Genomic DNA, 17,635 nt, shown 5'->3' with positions numbered 1-17,635 from the left:
ATACCAAGTCACCAATAAAAAGCCAAAAAGTCCAGGGGTGAACCTGCCAGAAGGGCCAAGTCCAACACACACGTACTGCAGAATGACTGAAGTTACTTGAGATTATGCTGCACCCTCCCTGCACCCTTCATTTTAGCATTTTGCATGTTTTGTCATCTCTTGTTGATCTGATATTGACACCGTGCCACGAAGCCTGGTGTACGGGTAGAGCGCTCTACACATGTTGAACAGACTACTTAGTAGCGGTGCGTGATAAATTCTGCGCCGCTGGTGGAGTTCCGAACAAATTTCGCCAACTGCCGCGTGGCAGAGTTTTTTCTCACACATGGCGCACCAACAGTAAGTTGGCATGAATGAGTGAGAATTGGCATCCCCAAACATGGTTTTTGGGCGCTAGAAGGGCACCCGATGAGATTTGTCCAATGCACGCGGTCGCAGCTGTTTGTGTTGAGAAAGCTGCAGCTTGAGTAGAAAATCTATTTTAGTGGCACCAACAAGAGAGGCAGTGCCCTCTGGCGCGCTGCGTGCTGCTGTTTGCACTTATTTTTCAGTGTGGAACACGCTTCCCATGCTAAAAAATTAGCACAGCAGCGCAATGTCCCGATTTTTGCCCGTTCGCGGAACTCCGCAGAACCTCGCAGAGTTTTAATGCAACTCCTCGTAATGCCACAGAGTGAAACTCCACGAGTTCCGCCCGCCCCTATGGGCTCAATGAGAGCGCTATGGTAACGGACGTTTCGGAGCTTACATGTCTATACGTCATTATCTGCACATATCTCCGCTACAACTGTATGTACAGGTGCACGATACAGGAACTGATTGCTGGCGTTAGAGGAGAACAACAAGCTGTAGGAATGTTTGACTGCACTTTTCTGGCGCACACCTCAAACCCTGATGAAATCCAGTAACAAGACCCCCAGGAATGTCATTTCCACCCTTGGGAGTCAGCGACGGATTACCAGGCTCTGGTAACTTTCCATCCTTGCCTCGATTTCACCAAGTTCAAAGAATTTACTTCCAATGCACGAGTGCTCTGTGCAAAGATTCATGGCGCAGTTTTCCGCAAGGGGAGTGCTTTTTTAAAATGAAAAGATAGCTTGTGTTATACAGACTCCACGCCTGGGCAGGGGCGAGACTGGCATACACAGGAAGGCACTGAATGACAGAAACAGAAAACAGCAAAACCTGGGATCGAAAGAGTTCAAAAATGAACCCTCTCCGCTGCAATAACCGCAGCAGATGGCCCAACTCACAAGGCCTTTCTGTGAGTATCGTTGCCTTACTCCTGACGTAAGTGAAACTTACTCCTGAACTTCCAAGCGTGAGAACAGCCTTGTAAATCGCGTTCACAATCGAACATCCATCCTTAATCACGTGTCCTCTGATTTGTATGTGCAGGTTTTCATGCGTGTCACACACACTAGGCTTTTGGAATAATTGAGTAACATTTTTAACACTTGAGGACAAGTTTTGCAGAGGACGGCCCCCCGGCGCTCCATCTTTGAACGGGTTGAGCTCTGATGCAAATACCTGCTTGAGGGTCGCTCTGCTTGTAAGTCATCGATCAGCAGTTTTGTGTTTGACTTCAGGCTCCTGGTGAATGATTACTGTTCATGGGCAACACTTTTAGGATGGTTTGGTTGGGAAGTGCTCGCCACTGTAAACGTCCCGACCTCTGGGAGTACGTTGAATCCTGGCACGGTCAACCAAACCTGATCAGAGGTCAGTAAACTGAGTCCCATTAATACACTGAGTACCATTAATACACTGAGTCCCATTAATACACTGAGTACCATTAATAAACTGAGTACCATTAAACTGGGTAATAGTAGCACCTGTGATTTTCAACGCCTAGAAACAAAAGTACAGTGTAAAGTGCTATATACTGACAAGTTACTGTAAGTAAAGTCAGACAGCAGTCCTGTGATACCCTGTTTTAACAGAATCGCCACGTGCCAGTGTTCTGATCGCGCTTCAGCACAAGTGCTGGTCACTGTCTCAGGAGTGTATGTCCACAGTGAAACCGTTGCACTAGTGAACAGGCGTGCTTCTGAGGTCTCGGTTGGGTGGGTTCTGATGGGGCTTGCTGTTTTACCTAAGCCTGGGCAAACCACTACGCTACGCTCACGTAGTTTGCAAAGTTTGAGCTACTTCGCACTACGTGAATTGCACGTAGCACAGTGCAGCGTAGTGTTGCGTAGTGCAGTGGTCATTTTTTCTTGCTCGCGGTCCTCAACGTCAAGTTGGCGACCGCGAGCAAGCAAAATGACATCCCGGCGAGACTTTTTCCTCGTTCGCGATCAACAACATCAAGTTGGCGATCGCGAGTGTGGAAAATAAACCTCCCGGCGAGATTCTCAAGGCGAGGAGGTCAGGTTTCTCATTGCGAGTAGTCGCGCATGCATGCGACCGCTCGCGATGAGAAACTACCAGTCCGCATTGAGAAAGCTGCCGCTCGAGTAAAAATCTACTCGAGCAGCAGAAAACTACAGCTCACACTGTGCAAGATGCCGTTTTCAATGATTGCACAGTGCCAGTTGCTTGTCCGCACTGTGCAATCATTGAAAACGACATCTTGCACAGTGCGAACAGGGTACTATGCAGTTCGCGAAGTGCTACGCGTAGCTCGCGTAGTGCGAAGTGTACTTTTCGTAACTACGCGTAGCGCTACTTGGCGAACTACGCCCAGGGTTAGTTTTACCAATATTGATTGATTGATAAGAGGTTTGTCTAGTCGCGGAAAAACGTTCCAGAACCCATCTATGGTCACCCTCAGAACATTCCGGTTTGTGCTAACACTTTTCCTTTTGGGGTGTGCTTGACGCAGACAGCGTAGTGATGGGCAGATTTACAAGAAAGTGATTTGGCTGCACCACACTGAGTCACTTTCAAAGCACAGGGATGCGACATATGTACAACAATATGTTGCATCTCTGTGCTTCCCCCTGCGCTGGCGCACAAACTGCTGCCATGCGCTGTCACAGGTACCCTGCCAGGGTTGTGGGGAGATTGTTTCTGTTCAGGAAGGGTTCCCTTCCTGCACAAAAACAATCTGAAAAATACAGTTTTTCAACTTCTATGTGTGCTGCATTAGCACACATTGAAGTCGAAAAACGTCTTTGTTTCAATGATTGTTTATGTGCAGGAAGGGAACCCTTCCTGAACAAAACAATCATTAGAGGTGATTTCCTCTTTCTATGTGTGCTGCAGAGTGAGGAAAAGAAAACGAGGAGAAATTAATAAATTTCTCCTCGTTACGCTTCCCTACGCCTCTCCTGGCGAGTCGTAGCGTTCAGACGCATTTCCAGATTTACGATTTCTTGTAAATCTGGAAATGTGTCTGGTTCCATGGGTGTTGCGTGGGAAACACCCACAGCAACACCCATGGAACGCCCCTTCCACGCAAAGTGCTGCGTGTAAAGGGGCCATATTTACAAGGACAGGAAAAGTAACGCAGGGTGGCTTTTTCTGTCCTTGTAAATATGGAGCCGTTAAATGCGCCACCCGTACGTCACAAAAAGTTACGCAACGGTGGCGCAAGGGGCTTGTAAATATGCCCCTCAGTTTTCACGCCACTAAAATGACGTAACCCCACAAGCCATATAAGTAATTAAATGAAGCAACTACTAAATACATAATTAATGTTGGTTTATAAACTGTGCAACTTTGGAATTGATGTAAATGAAACACTGCAGTGCCTAATTCATAAACATATTTGATTTTGCTTGAACACAAAAACTTGAGTGTCTGATTAAATTCCTAATTTTTGATTCACATAGCAAAGATTTGAGGAATTTTCCCATAGAGAATCACACTCACATGCGCTAAAATATATCAGTGTAGTAGAACGTCTGCTGTCGCGACTATGGGTTTGGGTGGGTTTGTGTTTGCAGGCGAAGGGTGGGGGGGTCCATCAATCCCCCAAGGCATCATTTTGTGAACATTCACAAACATTCCTTGTGACCTTTCACACCAAACAGGAACACCTAACATTAGTAGTAAAAATACCGGTCTGTGTGCCAGCCGACATGGGAGTCCCCCCCTCACCCCTCCCCCAATCACATGTTCCGGGGGAGGGACTACTTATTGTAAACCACAGTCCTAACCACAGACCGGTGGATGCTGTGACGGCTCCAATCCCACCAGTTTAGAAATGCACATCCGTGCACGAGGAAAAGGATTTATAGGATAGGAATCCTCAAAAATGTATCCATTTACCAAAATTATAGATGGGAGCCAACAATTAATACGGTTGTTCAATTCTATTAACTATGATGCTGAGTATGAAACTATCTAAGCTTCAATTACCATGTAGCAGTGTTAACAACATATTTTACTAGGAAAGGGGCCTATTATAGAGGTAATTTTACACAGGAGTAAATCTACACACATACATTTCCTCCTACATTTTGGAGTAAATGTACTACTTTTGGCAACTCACTATTTCTGAGTGTAAATTTACACCAAAGTGTAGGCTTACATGTCCCCTCCCCATGGGGTCAGTGGGTGGAGCTAAATTCACACAAGTGTAAAGTTACTTCATGTAGCTTCTCACACGTAGGTGCATATCTCCACCACATTGGTGGAGATTTTCGTTTGGGAAAGAACAGCAAAACTGGTTAAAGTTTATAATCTACGTTTTGAAATATTTTATTTACATTATTCTAAAATATAAATGTAAAATACATAATTTTCGTTTCACCGCAGAACAAATAACATTAAAAAGCACATCATCTCTTCACAAATAAATGTTTCCTAAATAATCAAATAATTTCAATATATCAATGTACTTTATAAATATCAATGTTAAATATAAAACAGACTCCGAACATTTTTATTTGAATTATTATTTAGTGAGTAGAATTAAAAGTTGTGCTTAATTAATGTAAAGTACAAATTACTTTTAATAAAGACTTAAAGTCAATTTTATTTTTAAAATATGTTAACTATTAATTTGTAAATATTTTGGTACACTTACTCCTGACTAACAGCGATACAAAAACAGTAACTTTAGAAGAAATGTATTCATGCCTTTATTGAATGTTTGCATACTAAACAATTGGTAAATGTATAGATATAATAACTGTACAACTTTGGAAGCAATACAAGTTAACAATCTAATCACAAAGTATGAAAATAAAACTTCACAAGATATCCAAGGTTTGCAAAATGTGGTAACTATACTGTTTTCATTAAACAATGTAACTAAAGACTTTTTTATTTATACTGAGTTAGTTTTACACTACTTTAGAAACTAAGTACGCAATAAAAATATTTAGTGCTTAATTGATTAAAAAACAAATAATGTGTGCTAGGTCTCAAATATTTCTTAAAAGGTTGCCATCAGAGTTGTCAACTTCTGGCACTGCCCACTGCCCACTGCCCCCTGCCCACTGCCCCCTGCCCCCTGCCCCAATCTTTCTGTCCCTTTCTCTTGCTTGGTTCCCATGTCAGCCCTTTCACTCTGTGCAGCTCTCAACTGACCCCTAACCAGAGAGGCCTTGCACTGTAAGAAGGCCAATCAATACATTACATTTGGCATTTGTTCCAAATAATCCATGTTCTGTGTAATTTCACTGAATTCATAAAACAAGCTCAGTGTAAACAGAAGCAGGGCTGCCCCTCAAATCAGGCTTCCTGACACTCTTTAGATTCCACCATCATCAATGTAAGTATACCAGAAGCTGCACTAGCGCGGAGAGGGCTCCCGCCCCACATTGCCTTTCTCTGTGGTTTTAAACATTTATTACTGTTTACGCACTTTGAAGTATTAATCTTGCTGCTAAATTGTTTTTAGGAAGTTTTAACCTGCTGCTAAATTGTTTTTAGATAAAACTACAGTCCTCCTTTTAATATTAATTTTACCTTGCGTACTTGCCCAAATCTGTTCCCCGGTTTCGTCCTCGGTCCGCCGCGCCGATTCGCGCCGATTGAGCGGAGGGACGAAACCCCTCCCCCAAGGGCTGCACTCACTTCCGGTTGGAAGGGTGCTCAGCTGGTCCCTACTTAATTGGCATGCTCCCCTGAATGCGCAGCGGACGCGCCGCCGGGGCGCCAAAGGCAAGCCCGTCTGCACCCGTCCACGCTTGGACCGCGCCCAGCGCCATAGTAGCTGGCCAACATTTAAGACATAATGTCGACTTTATCACCTACTCAAGCGCCAACTTGCGACTGCTAAATAACGTGCAATTTGCTAACACTGGAAACTGCTCCCACATTTCCCCAGAAAGGCCACATATAAATAGGCCATTAAAATGTACTAATTGTGGCTACTGGTTCCAGGGTAGCCTAACTACACACAAACAGACTCGCAACAATCGACCCCGCAGAAACAATAACTTCAAACCCAGACTGATACCTCGAGTGGCGCTCATAAATGCCAGATTTTTGCCCAAACACAAATTAGATATTGCAGAGATACTTGATGCCCAGGGCCAAGATCTGCTTTTCGTTACGTAAACATGGGCCGACCAAACATCAGGACCGGATTTCTGCATGGCGGTACCTCCTGGCTACACTGTTTTTTAGACAAGACAGGAGGCAAAAAACAAGGGGAGGTCTTGCTGTTATATATAAAGATAATCTCTCAGCCTCCTTTGAGTCCGTCCCTTCCCAGGACTGTGAGGCCTTATCCTTTAGATTTAAAATAGCCAACTGTCTTGCATTCAAAGGTATATTGGTGTATCGTCCACCAGGAAAAAAGAAAAATTCGTTCCTGGCTTTCCTTAACGCACTACTTGAAATGTGTGCGCTGGAGAACAATTTCACAATACTAGGTGACTTTAAATTTCATCTAGATGTTGACACGGACCCAAACACGATTTCACTACTTGACACCATGACACTTGCTGGGCTAAATCAAAGGGTCAAAGGCCCCACACATCTGGCCGGCCACATTCTGGATGGGATTTTCTCCAACCATAATGCACTCGAGATCAAGCTAATTTTACCATTAAGTTGGACTGATCACAGGGCTATTATTTTCGAACCTGATGAATCACTCAAGGTCCAACCTAGGCTACCCAACCAGACAGCGGAGTCATATCGTAATTGGAAACAGGTAGATAACAACCAACTTAATTTCCAGTTCACTCAATTACTCATGAGACGACCACTAGAACCAGAACAGGCCTCTATCCACTTCAATAATTGGCTTACAACAACTTCCAATCGGATAGCCCCTCTAAAGAAATCCTCCAGCAACAGGACCACTCCATCTGCCCCCTGGTTTTCGGACACTCTTAGACTTAAAAAACGAGAGTGCAGAAGACAGGAAAGATGCTGGAGAATAATCTATGATGAACAGGAATTGTTAAAATACAAAACACTTTTTAGCAGACTATAAAAAACTGATCCTGTCAGAAAAGGCGTCCTATTTCTCAAAACAAATCAGGGAGGCTGAAAATTCTTCCAGGTGGTAACCAAACTTTCTTCACCCCCCGAAAGAAAAGGCAGAGATAACTCTCAGGAATTCTGTGATGCACTTGCCCAGCATTTCCAACACAAAGTGGAGCAAATCTTCACCACTTTTGGCAATGAGGCAAGCGCGTATATTCACAATACATCAAGTGTCTCACATTCAACTGCCCCCATCCTTGCAGAATTCACAGCAGTAACTGTTGAGGAGACAACTGCTCTTATCTCCAAAGTAAGATCAGGATCACCCCATGATCCATTCCCGCCATTGATTTTTAAACAAGCCCCCGAAATCCTTGGAATTAGCCTTACGGCCATTTTCAATTCCACGTTCTCCAAAGGTGTCTCCCCTCTATATGGGAGAGAGCCTCAATTCTACCCATTTTGAAAAAAACCAACCTGGATGCACTAGACCCGGGCAACTATAGGCCCATATCACGCCTTCCAGTTCCAGCCAAATTGGCTGAAAAGGTCATGAACAACCAGCTTGCTTCATATTTACGTGAACACAACTTACTGGATGAGGCGCAGTTTGGATTCAGGACAGAACATAGCACTGGAACAGCACTAACACAGGCAACAGATGAAATAAGAACAGTACTAGACACAGGGGGTGCCGCGGCACTTGTCCTGCTTGACCTGTCGGCGGCCTTCGACACGGTAGACCATAAAACACTGTTAAAAACTTTAAACTCCTTTGGTATCCCCGGAAAGGCACTGGCATTGGTGTCCTCCTTTTCAGTGGATAGGACGCAATCGGTCGCATTGGGTAATTTTACTTCCCCGTCTTTTACACTCCCATGTGTGGTACCACAGGGCTCTTCCTTAAGTCCTACACTTTTTATTATTTATATCGCAGAATTGGCAGCTCTCATCGGATCTTTTGGAATGGCTCTAAGGTCCTACATGGATGACACCCAAATTGTGGTAGCCATCAGCAAAAATACAGCACCACCAGCAAATAGATTTAGGGACTGTATGTCAGTAGTCAGCTCATGGATGAGCTCGCATTGCCTCAAGGTAAATTCTGGGAAAACAGAGGTGATTCTGTTCGGTAATTTTTCCCCCCTTGTGGTCCCAGATTTGGTGGCCAGATGACCTGAGAACAGCACCTATCCCAGTCCCTAAAGCAAAAAACTTGGGTGTGATGATAGACCAGAGACTGGATTTCGAATCTCAAGTTAAGGCAGTTTCGTCATCATGTTTTTTTCTGATTAAGACAATTGAGAAAATCCTACCTCTGATCCCCGCAGAAAGTAGGTAAACTGTAGTAATTTCCCTAATCCTTTCCAAACTGGACTACTGTAATGGGTTATACCCTGGCAGGCCCATGAAGCAAGTACGAAGGCTCCAGATGACCCAAAATGATGCCGCAAGGCTTCTCCTGGGTATCCCGAAATTCCAGTAGTTGGGAACTCACCTCCAGAGCCAACGCTGGCTGCCAATTAAAAGTTGGATCAGTTTTAAAACTCTGTGCATTGCCTATAAAGCACTACACGGGACTGGGCCTCAGTTCCTGAAACACTCATTGCACTGGTACTCTCCGAACCATTGCACAAGAGGCAAAAGTGATACTCTCAGAGGTTCCTCAAAGCACGTTGGGGTGGAAGAAGATTTGTGGTGGGAGCCACAAGGCTTTGGAACTCCCTCCCATTCAACATCAGAAATCTGTCTTCCCGGACGCTTTTCAGGAAAGCCATAAAGACCTTGCTTTTCACTGACTAATGCTTCTGTCTGCTTCTCGGTTTGCTAGCGCCAAGACACCACTGGTATTCGTGCGCCGTATAAATGTAAAAAGTCAATAATAAAGGGTTCTTCTGTGTCAGATGGTTAATGCCAAGTGATGGAGTAATGTGCCCCAGAGAACACAACACGTCTGTGGCTAAATAGCTAACACAAGCAAATCCAGGGAGCATCTGAGTTTTTGCATTGGTTTTCCTTCCTGCAATGGTGCTGGGACACAGCCCCTGAGGAGGGTCGGTCTGCTTCTAGTAAGAAACAGCCCCAAACAGTTATCTGAGGAACTCTAGATATCGACGTTTGAGTGACAGAAGAAAGACAAACTCATAGCAACAACCACACAGAGGGCAGAAAGACGTCACCAGAATGGAGCAGGATGGAGATAATCAATCAATCTTTTATAAAGTGCTGCAAATCACCTGTGAGGGTCTCGAGGCGCTGGAGAAGTTGGCTGCTGAGTGGTGGTTTGATCATTTGAATATCCAGGTCTTGAGGTCCTTCCTGAATCGCTGGAGCGACGGTGTTTCCTGACGAAGCATCTTACAAGAGACGTTTGCTGAAACAGCACCAGGAAATTAGCCACCAAAGTGCAGGATTCAGAAGCATGAGAGGTCCATTGGAAGAACTTGAGGACCATGGAGGGTCTGCCCGTTTCCTGCACAGACTTTTTTCTTGTCGCCCAAGAATCCTCGTCCCCAACTCTGGCCACCTTCCTGTCTTACCGCTTCATCTCCTTCCAAAAAGAGAAACTGTGTGCTGGGCATTCCATCAAACTCAGCTCTCTAGTCCGTAGTGGGATGTGCTGTGTTCACTGTGGTCCCACAGTCCACAGCCCACCATAGAGTTAATGTTGGGTGTAGTGGTGGAGCTAAAATTGAGGGGGCACCCTTCCTAGTACACGGAGGTGGCCCCCACAATCCAGACCCATTCAGAAGCTCTCAGGCCAGAGGCCCGCAGCTCATGCACTGTACGGGATGGGCCCCCTAGTGCTTTGCCTCGCGCACTGCAGGGGCTGCGGTAGCTATTGATACGCCACTGGTTGAGCACAGGGAAGCAGTGGCAGGAGCACCTCACTGTCTATGCATCGGGGTGTCAGGCAAGCAAGAACGGGGACGGACTATCGTAGCTGTCTTGGCTGTTCAGCTGCAAGGCCACGTGCGGGCAGAGAGGCAGAATGCAAATGTGCCTGGCCGCCCAACCCCCGATGAATGATTATCAGCCAATGGGAGACCAGTTTTGGTGTGCCTACATCCCAGTTTGAGAATTTAGGCATTATGATTTGCATCCTTACAGAAGGGTAAACATGTGGCGGTGAAGGATAAAAATAAACATTGCCTCTGGTGCTGGATCATAGATTGGAACACACCAGCAGAAAGCGTTGATGCCCAAAAATAAATGCCTCTGGCGAGCACCAGAAACAGTGGCACAAATTAAGCACTGAATATATCCTAAGCAGAGAAATCCAGACTTATTTTTCCTTGCATTATCTTTCTTGACTGGGGATGTCTACCCAGTTGAGGGACTTGGGGTGGCCCAATTCTATTTCCATGTCTGAATTTATGATCAAAATGTATAATGGAATGGAGTTCCTTGTTTTCTCCTCCTCAGCATCAACAGTGGGTATGAATTAACAGATTCAGGACACCTACCTTATCCTCATGTAACCCACTGCCACAAAAACAAAGGTGGTCTGATTACATTTTTCTCCTCTGAAGGAGGTCAAACCATTTCTTGCAGAGAGTGACCCCAGAACTGCTGTTCAAGCTCATATACTCGCACATCTGGATGGTGCTAATGCCCTGCTGAGTAGCTTCCCAGACTCCGCATTTCCTCCTACTAAGAGCATCCAACGCGCTGCAGCACGTCTCATCCAGGGCCTGAAGAAATAGGATTGCATCACCCCATCCTGATGGGACTCCACTGGCTGCCCACACCATCTTCAAAACCAGCTCCATCATTCACAAAGCCATCACGACCAGCACCCCCGCTTATCGTGCAGACAAGCTCACCATCGCTGGCGGTCCTCGCACCCCTGCAGCCAGTGATCCGTCAGACTGCAGACTAGGAAGTGTAAAAACAAGGCGGCCGGTCTTTCCCATCTAGTGCACGTGGTCTGTAAGAACATACCCGTGTCCACTAGGATTGTCCCAACACAGCTGCAGTTTGGGAAAGACTTGAAGATGCACCAGTTCAAAGTGCGCTGCCGCAGGGTGCATTAATCATCCACAACCAACCGTCCTTCTTGACTTTATGCTTGGGTGTGACCCTATACAGGGTTCCACTGTATTTTGGCTAGGTTCACCCAATAGAAATATCACATACACACATACCTATGTACATACATACATACACAACTTTCAATTGAAACGTGTCTTAACTGACAAGACATTGCAGAATTCTTTTTGAGGAGTAAAAATGTGTGTTTCTCAGGACTCTCTTAGCATTGCAACCAAGGCAGATTTAGGTAGGAGTGAACAATGAAGGAGTCTTAAAGCAAAAATACAATAAGTGCTTTGGCCTCACAGCGCTTGTTTTTTAACAAGTTCATTGATAACATTTTAAGGAGGCAGGTGGACCGTTGAGAGCCCAGCTGAAGCAAGCCAATATCACAAGAGGAGGAGGAAGGCAGTATAACTGCAAGTCCCCAGAACCTGAATGAAGCAGCCGGTGCAGACAGTTGTCTGTATGTTTGGAGTGGGGTGAGGGAACAGCCCTTTGGTCATTTTACCAAAGTGTGGAATTGGACACAGACCACATAAACTTTGCAAGCCTATCCTTGATTGTGTGGGGGCAGGCTCTCTATGACAGATGCTGGACCACCAGATCTCTAGGGATGGGCGTCCCGGCTTTCCAACCCTCTTATCATGAACCTCTTGACCTGGAGAGGGTTTGAGGTGAGGTCAATGAGTACAAAGCACAGACTTCCTGATCATCCACATTCTGACCATGAGGAATTAAGTCTCTATGTACCTTGCACAAAAAGTGTTATTTCTAATGGACCTAGCTGAGAAAGCAGTATATGTGCTAAATAAATAACTTGTTAATGCTAATCGACCTAGTTAAGGAAGCAGTGTATGTGTTAAGTACATAAATTGGTAAGATCAATAGACCTGGTCATGAAGCAGCATGTGTGTTAAATACATACCTTGCTAATTTGCTTGTGTGTGTTGTGTGCGTGCACTAGGTGTGAGTATGTGTGCCTGTAAGGGAGAGGTTGAGGGAGCACACTTAGGAATTATCTTGCTGTCATTAGAGACAACTGCATCAGTGTGTGATCAACATGTTTTGGCCTCTGGACCTATCAAAGTGTTGTGGCCTTCGTCAGGATCAACATACAGCTACTGCAACAAGTGAAATACATGCACCTATAGAAAGGTGTGTAAAATAACAGCGGCATATAATACTGAACCAGTGGTCCTGTAGTTCAGTAGATTCACCGGTGAAACCCACAGCTTAGTAAATTTGCCGCATCAGTCCAAGCCTATTAGCCAAAGGTACATATGCCGATCCGACCGCTCGATGTGAGCGTGGACTTCAGAACCGTATGTCCTTGCGACAGGCAACACCGCTGATGCAGTTGTCTCTCATGACGGCAGTTGCGTTACTTGCTATTTGTTTTTTAATCCTGTCACAGGGTAGCTGATTAAAGCTTGCCATATAGCTAACCTTGTAGCCAGTTTTAACCACTTTCACTTTAGCACTGCACCTCACTCTGAGCACACCACGCTCACATAGGGTTTTAGATTAACCCTCCTCTCCAACATAAAAACATCCCTGTGCTCCTCCCTCGCAGTGAGGGGGTTTGTAGCCTGCGTCTAGACCAGGTTCTTCACCTGATGAGGCATTCCTATGATGAAGCATGGCACCTCTGGTGTGTGAATGGAACTGTCCTTAAAAGGGATCCCCCTCCTGCACATGGTTGACAAAGTCCACGTATGCCTCAGACTCTAGCCCTTGACCCGTGGGTTCTTTTTGTGATAGTTATTATGAGTGAGGGGGTTGCCCATGCTGATCCTGCAATCTCCTCCTAGCCCTCTTGTGTGTATTCCAAATCTGGAAATGTGCCAAAGTCCATGGATGGGTGCATGGGAGCACCCATGCTCCACTCATAGAACGCTTCCCTGGGGCAGACTAATGCGACAAAGTGATTTGCAAAATATTTCATTACTCAAGATTTATAAAGCCACGCAGGGCCACGCAATGTGGCCGTGCATGGCTTGATAAATCTCACTTAAGAGTTGCCTTGCTCTTGCACCCCGTTGCGTGGCACCAGGGGGATGCAACTACCTGATAAATATGCCCCACTGTTTTTAGCAGACAATGGTAAAAGCCCTATTACTGCCCTCATAGGTTTATGCCTGGATTAGGCTAACTTGTTCTATTGAGGGAACTCTGGGTAATTGCTGCATAAGGTATAAACGGTCCAGAACGATGGATCCTTCATGATCTTAGGGGACCCCAGGTTCTTGCATGCTCGCTCCTCACTCTCTCGCCACCACTAGCTTCCAATGAAGAAATAGATTCGTTTAAGACCTTGTGCCGTCTTGAAAGATCTCTACAGGGTCTGGCAACATCTTTTTTGGGAACCCTATTACAAGTCACAATCCCCGTAGAACGTTTCGATCATCCACGGCTAATTTACAAGTTGTTCAAAACTCAGCAAAACCAGGGCCGGTGGAAGCAGCTTCGATGTGGACCCCCTGACCCGGGGACCTCCATCAGAAATCCACTTCCAGCTCCTTCAGGCACAAGCTTGAAGCTTGGCTACTCTGCCAAGCTTTCTACTAGCGCCAAGAAGTCTATGGTACCTGTGCTCTCTACACATTCTTTGAACATAACTTTACAGAAACTGACTCTCTACAAGTCTACAAACGTTTGTGCAACAAGATCAGCTTTAGTCTTGTTCTTGGCTTTTAAGGTTTATCTCACGTACATATTTCTAAAAAGGAAAGTTAGAACTGATTTCAAACCTATGTAGAGCTCCATTATAATATAAAAGAATTCCATAAGATAAAAGATATCTCAACTTATTAAACAATCATATGTTCTAAAATTCAAAAATTAATAAATTGGCAAAACTGGTCATGCTGTTATGTCAAGAGAAATGTACATGGCGCTCAACTTTCACTAATATGACAACAGGGTGTTGTTACCATGGTGGGCCCCTTACATTTTATATAGAGCTGTTACTGATGGGCTGGTAATGGTCATTATTATATGTAAAACAGACGTGCAATGAATATCCTTAAATCACACATACTGGCGGTAGACCTACTGTCTTGCTGAATAACCACAAAACGCCTGTGTGTCAACCAACTCTTCAACGGTAACAGTACGAAGAATCAGACAAACAAAACACGGGCGTGCACAATACAAGACGCACCATGCGTAATATAGCAAAGGCGCACTTACCCTTCTAGCGATGAAGGCGAGGAGGCGAAAGTTCCAGGTTGAAGATTCCTGGGCTCAACTACATGTAGTCCAAGGTTTGAAGGCTGCAGGGTCTGAAAGGTCAAACGCTAAACTTCAACAAAAGTGCGAATTTGTGTATGAGGCCTCTTGAAAAAAAACATTAACTACACAACTATATAGTATGCATATATCAACTGTATCCTTGCACCAACAATACCACACCACTGAAATAACACAACCATAAAGCTATTCGACACATTACATAACTATTTTGTGCAACTATACTGCGTAACTATATTGTTAACTACATTAACTACTTCATTATACCATACAGCATGGGTGCTCACAAACATTTACCCAAGGGCAACAAAGTATGGTCTGTGGTGTGCCTGAGGGCTGAATTGATGACACTGGGGTGGGAGTAAGGCTTTGCGAGGCCAGGGTAGGGGGCAGTGGTATGATAATACCCCCCACAACCTCTGCTGTGTGAGGGGGTGCCAAGCTCCAGGGGGCCCCTCAGGCACTGTGCACAGGTGGTGTGCTCCTGGAATGAGAGCTCTTGAATGGGTCAGGAGCATTGGGGGGGCTCCATGTACTTTGCAGGGGGACCCCCTCAAATGTCATTACGCCACTGGTCGGGGGTAAGGCGAGCGTTGGGGAAAGGAAGCATTCAAGTGGCGTGGTCAGTGAATCATGGAGTTGTCTTGAGGGTTTCATTCCATACTGCCCTCTAAATGAATCCCTTAGTCTCCAGAAGAGTCACAGATTTGACAATACTGTGTTACGCAGTATCCGAATCCCTTTCCCTCTGCCGCATCTTCAGGTAAACCTCTTTACTGTCCCTGCCTTGAGAGAGTCAAGTGTAAAGAAACAGACGTAACTTCATTATTGAATTGGAATGAAATAGAATTGCACAATGTGAAACCAGAAAACCCTATTATCAATCCCTGCTTCCCAACCTGACTAAATTGTGTGATCCTAGGCGATTGGTTTATTTTACTTTGCCTCTCTTTGTCGTTATCACATGTTAGAACACTATATATGAGTTCAGGATATGCACCGTACAAAATCTTCTTTTGTGTTTCGTTTAATAACCTATAATGACGCCCATGTGTAATTGCCACCCGGGGGTTCGCTGCGACAGTTGCCTCGCCTCTCACTTCTCTATTGACGTTGTTGTCAGGGTGGGAGGAGGCGGGAATGTTTCTCTTCTTTTTTTAAAACTCTCACTTTTAAAAAATACTTCTCAGTGCCCTGATATAGTTTGATGTACCAAGGGGAAATGCTTCTGAATGTTAATAAAAAAAGCTTTTTTGAATTTTGAAGAGACTGACATTGAGATGCTCATTTGTTGATAAATGTCTTAAAAAATGAAGGAGTTCCCAAAAATAAGTGACTCGGGAGACCGTATGAGCCTCTTTTCTTTTACTTCAGTTATCTTGAATATTGATTACTTCCGGTTCATTTCGCATCTTTCCGAATGTTGGCGCTCTCTTACGTAAACAGCAGCCCAGAGCCCATGGGGGGGGGGGGCATGTGCAGGTGAGGAGGGTCTCAAGCGGCCCCCGCCCGTCCCTTGAGTATCACAGCCATCCAGCAGTAGTGTGTAACTCTGGTAAATACGACACTGAAACTATTTTACGGGGGCACTAACTTTACTGGTATTACACACAGTACAGAAATAATAACGACACTGTGTTAAAACCAATAACCACACGACACATTAATACACATATAACGGTACTATGTGAACCTATGACCCCACTGGAATGTTTCCAGTTCATGGGGCTTTTTCCCAGACGTAAGAAATCCCAAATCCTGGAAGTTCAGAGATAAGTATCGCTTAAGCCAGCAGAAAGATGGAATTACTGACAGAAACCCCTGGTGAATGGAGCCCTGTGTCACCTCAGTGAACACATAGCAGCGGTCCTATAGAAGCATGCTAGGAACCTATACCTAACAACTATATCAAAGACTAGCCATATAACAATGCTGTAAATAAATAATTACAAGAAAACAATTCTCTCTTACCATCCTACCCGGGGAACGGTATTAACTCCATAACTGTACGATGTAACAAAGTTCATGATGCAACATAATTAATGATGTTAAACATGCTGCCGTATTGCCGCGCTCTGGAACTGTAATAATTAAGCACCGGTTTCAGATCATCAAACTACGTGTGCTGCCGACTCTCACAACGAGCAGGGCTCTGAAAGTGCCGCTCCGTGCCCAAGAGAGTCACCAGGAAACACGCACTCGAGTCCACCAGCACTTTATCTGCACATCCCGAAGTTTGGGATCCCGATCATCCCTCCCTTCGGCCCATGAAGGGACAGACGCTTGGTTCACAGGCCTGCTCACCGGAGCACTCGTGTGCGCACATCTGAAGCGCCTGCATCTCTTGCTCCAGTTTCAAAGCACTTTGCTCACCGGAGCACTCGTGTGCACACATCTGACGCGCCTGCATCTCTTGCTCCAGTTTCAAAGCACTTTGCTCACTTGAGCACTCGTGTGCACACATCTGATGCGCCTGCATCTCTTGCTCCAGTTTCAAAGCACTTTTCTCACTGGAGCACTCGTGTGCACACATCTGAAGCGCCTGCATCTCTTGCTCCAGTTTCAAAGCACTTTGCTCACTGGAGCACTCGTGCACACATCTGATGCGCCTGCATCTCTTGCTCCAGTTTCAAAGCACTTTGCTCACTTGAGCACTCGTGTGCACACATCTGATGCGCCTGCATCTCTTGCTCCAGTTTCAAAGCACTTTGCTCACTTGAGCACTCGTGTGCACACATCTGATGCGCCTGCATCTCTTGCTCCAGTTTCAAAGCACTTTGCTCACTGGAGCACTCGTGTGCACACATCTGATGTGCCTGCATCTCTTGCTCCAGTTTCAAAGCACTTTGCTCACTGGAGCACTCGTGTGCACACATCTGATGCGCCTGCATCTCTTGCTCCAGTTTCAAAGCACTTTGCTCACTGGAGCACTCGTGCACACATCTGATGCGCCTGCATCTCTTGTTCCAGTTTCAAAGCACTTTGCTCACTGGAGCACTCGTGTGCA

The 17,635-nt window shown here is 45.4% G+C and overlaps 1 protein-coding gene across 1 annotated transcript in view; it reads right to left on the bottom strand.

The window, feature by feature from the left end:
* Positions 1-17,635, bottom strand: part of ERFL (ETS repressor factor like) — a 378,500-nt gene that overhangs the window by 303,247 nt on the left and 57,618 nt on the right. The window contains exon 2 of the mRNA XM_085614239.1: positions 14,569-14,660. The gene's annotated coding sequence lies outside the window, so the exon portion shown is untranslated. The remainder of the gene's footprint in view (positions 1-14,568; positions 14,661-17,635) is intronic.

This window comes from Triturus cristatus, chromosome 7 (genome assembly GCF_964204655.1).
Source record: "Triturus cristatus chromosome 7, aTriCri1.1, whole genome shotgun sequence".
Taxonomy (NCBI): domain Eukaryota; kingdom Metazoa; phylum Chordata; class Amphibia; order Caudata; family Salamandridae; genus Triturus; species Triturus cristatus.
Note: the sequence above shows the minus strand (reverse complement) of the source record. Positions and strands in the feature narration are given on the sequence as shown.